Raw genomic sequence first — 4,001 nt, forward strand, 5'->3', positions numbered from 1 at the left:
TGTCACGCTCGTTCAGCGGCCTCGTTTCGCTTCGACGGCTTTCAGCCTCACCCTGCTTCATATTACTACGTTAATAAATCATTAGCTCATCCATGAACATGATTTCTGCCTGAGTCCCGTCAGATTGCATCGGCTGTGGGGATGAAGACCACAACTCCCATGATTCCACACTCAGTCACTGCGTCATCAAACTACGCCTTTGCCTCTTTGTTTATTTTGAATACGCGCCCTCTAGCGGCGAAAATTACATATTGTGCCTATAAGTCCATTCTTTCAGCTATAAATCAGCTATGAAGAATCTCTTTTTCACACACAAAATAACCGCAGAAAACTCATACAACTCTTCACCTTTTTAGATGTTGTAAAAGGGTAAATTTTGTGTTTTTTGCTAAAGGTTAAAGGTGTGGAACTGTGACTATGAAAAGTCGGCAAAGCTGTTTGAATGCTCTCATAATACAGACACATGATTTAAAACATGGTGGCAACTGCACTGGCCTTAAATGACTCAGCTCTGCCTATGTTAGATTGATTGCCAACAAGTATGAATAAACATGCATTCTACCAAAGCCAACGCATTAGCTTTATACAAAAACAGGCTGCATGCAAAAAGACAAAATATACAGCGATAGTCTATCCACAAAGAACAGTCAAATCTAATGCCTTGAAGGTGTCCCGCTGGTGTAACTAGCCCACAAACAAAAGAATACAAAACACACATACACACACACACAAAGAGAGTAGCATGTGCTGCCTAGAAAACCACAGCAAGAGGGAAACCACAGGCAGGGTAATAACATTAAGACTGCAGCGTTTCTGACTTGCCGCCAAATAAATGGATGTAAAAAGAAAAGAATTTTTTCCATCTCTACACCCCTCTCCTCTCCCGCTCTCCTCACTCCTGAACCTCTGACTCTGTGGCTAGCTTCTGCAGAGCTGGTGTTTGGATGGCTATCCTAAACCTGGAGGTTTAAAAGTTCAGTTTTTCTTTGACTAAAAACATTTTAACAGTCTGAGACTGTAATTCCAAAATCTTATACTTTAAGTGCACTCAAGTAGGTTATGTTTTGTGAAAATTCTTTTTGTGAAGAATTTGTGTGTTTTGAGAATCTTTTGAGTGAGGGGTTGGACAAAAATAAACAGCATATAGAATTTGTTTATTTACTATAGATAAGATAAATACAGAATGTCAAGAGGTTAGAGGATGTCGAGAGATTGAGAATGAGGATAAAGAAAGAGAAGATTATAAAATGAAGTCATAGAAATTAAAGAATATTAAAGCTATAGTGTGACTCGTGAGGTTGTAAAAGTGTCGCAGAAACTGTTGAACAGCTTCGGAATAAGGTTATACTGGCTACAGAATTCTTAAGTGTTTCGAGAATCAAGTTATTAGAGATAAAACCTAAAATTTTGCCAATACCCAATGGCATATATAAGTAGGTTATGTTTTGTGAAAAATCTCATGAGAATTTGTGTGTTTTGAGAATCTTTTGAGTGAGGGGTTGGACAAAAATAAACAGCATATTAAATTAGTTTATTTACTACAGGTAAGATAAATACAGAATGTCAAGAGCTTAGAGGATGTTGAGAGATTGAGAATGAGGGTAAAGTTTATAAAATGAGGTCATCGAAGTTTAAGAATATTGAATCTATAGGCTAGTGTGAGGTTATAAACGTCTTGCAGAAACGGTTGTTGATTTCAAAAAAAGGTTATACATGCTACAGAATTCTTAGTGTTTCGAGAATTAGGTTATTAGAGATTAAAACTAAAATTTTAGACAATATCGAATGGCATCTCTCAAAAAATCTATACAATTTTATCTAAAATTTCACAAAATTACAGAGAATTTTGTTACAATGGTTACATAGAATTTTGATGACAGAATATATAATAATAGAATTAACCTATAGAGATTATAGAATGTTGAGTGGTTTAAAGTGACAAACTTTTTAGAGCATATAGAATAATGTTATACAGCCTACATAATTTTAAGAAGCTACAGAATAAGGTTATAGAATGTTGAGAGGTTTTAAAATTATAAACTTTTGAGAGGATATATAATGAGATTATTCAGATTACAAAATTTTGAGAGGCTACAGAATGAGATTAGAAAATACTGAGATGTTAGAATGAGGTTTCAGAATAAATAGAGAATAGAGAAAATGAGGTTATAAAAGCTTTAGAATATTGAAACTGTTGGTTAAAAGAATTAAGAGAGGATAATGTGGGTTTATAGAGCAGGAAGAAGGGAGGACAGTATAAATACGTGAGCGAGGAGAAAGAAGATGAAAGAGGGAGGTGTGTGGGATGTACACTCAGCTGTCTGGTAGCTGCTAATGCAGTGAGTCCTCAACACACTGGAATGTGCTGGACTCAGCCGAATGGACATCCAGTCCAGACTCAAAAACAACACACACAGCACCTCATTTACCATGCACGCATAAAGCTAGCAGTAAAAGGTAAACATTTATCACAAACTGCATGCGAATTCATCAATACAATTCTTCAAATGTTTCTGAGTGTGCGTATGCTTTGGTTAGACACCTCATCTGCACGTCTGCACACAGCCACAGTGAGGCACTACCACATGATGCTTTGCCTGTCCACATGCCTGGAAAGGGAAAAACCCCTTTGGTCAGACTGAACGGACTAACACTTACCTGGATACAGCTTAAAAACTTATTTTCTGATAACTAGGAGTTATACTGACATCAGAAGATCTGATCCTACATCAGGCCACTCTGAGTGAGTCAAACGGTGTGTCAGTCAATTTTGTCTGTCACGGGTGACGAAACTCTCTTGTCTGCCAAACTCTGCTGACGTCAACTCGCATCACGCCAGCTAAAATAAACAACAGACACATAATCAGAGGCTACTGGTGGATTTAACCACTGTGCAGATGCTCTCCCTTAGTGAAACGCTGTATATCCTGGTCACATCCTCTAGGTGTGATGTTTCAGAAATCAAAACGGCATCTTCACTATAAGTGTGTGATCACATTAGTGAAATTTGGCTAAATTTTGCAGGCAAAAAAAGGCCTATTTGTCTACTGTCAATAGTGTAGCGATGTACAGTATGAAACACAGCTCACACAGAAGTCACTTTCAAACCAACGCAGCAAATTCGCAAGACAAACTGAAGCCAATGCAAAATCTGTATAAAGTACAGATATCTTACCAGAAAATGACTTTGGTAGAAGCTGAAGTCACCTTTTAGAATATTACTTGAGTAAAAGTCTTAAAGTATGTGATATTTATTGTACTTGAGTACAAAAAGTATTTTTTAAATCTTTAACGTACTTAAGTATTGAAAGTAAAAGTACTAGTAAATGCAAAATGGAAAAGAAGCAAATAAATAAATATATATATATATATATATAAAACATGCTCATACACAGCTTGAGTAGCAAGATTGTGTTCACTTACAGATGCATAAATAATGTTTTGTTTTTAACATAAAACGTCGAATACTGATATTTGAAATAATTTAAAACATGGAAAAAAATTGTCGAAATGTGAAATTAAAACCGACAGTAGGTGGCAGCAAGTGACTGTTAATGAGTGAGTCATTGAGATTCAACCGATTCATTCAAAAAGCTGATTCATTCAATAAGTAAACACATTGCTCAGAGACGCAAAACAGTGCTGTGTGATCTTTGTTTGGAACTATTTTCGTTGACAAAATTGAGCAAAAACAAGCAATATTATGTCTAAAATGTAAGTCACTTATTGCTAACTTTACTGAACTTGTATAAAATGATTATTAAATTTGTTATCATGCTGATATCTGCATGATAGAAAAAACGGTACTCTTTGTGTGATATAGATTAAACACTTACCATATTATCGCAGATATACTGTATATCGCACACCCCAGACTCGACTTGAGTGGAAAATGAATGATCCACGGTTGTGCCCGCACTTGTTTGCACATGAGGTGTTTTTTAGGAGTCTAACTTGCAAACGCCAGACCACTGATTCGTCACACCTACTTTCCTGCAGTC

General features: G+C 36.3%; 1 protein-coding gene across 2 annotated transcripts in view; it reads right to left on the minus strand.

The window, feature by feature from the left end:
* The window catches only part of LOC107668595 (protein Shroom4-like), a 51,014-nt gene that overhangs the window by 21,840 nt on the left and 25,173 nt on the right, over positions 1–4,001 (minus strand). The window lies entirely within an intron of this gene.

Source organism: Sinocyclocheilus anshuiensis, unplaced genomic scaffold (genome assembly GCF_001515605.1).
Source record: "Sinocyclocheilus anshuiensis isolate Anshui unplaced genomic scaffold, SAMN03320099.WGS_v1.1 scaffold337, whole genome shotgun sequence".
Classification (NCBI taxonomy): domain Eukaryota; kingdom Metazoa; phylum Chordata; class Actinopteri; order Cypriniformes; family Cyprinidae; genus Sinocyclocheilus; species Sinocyclocheilus anshuiensis.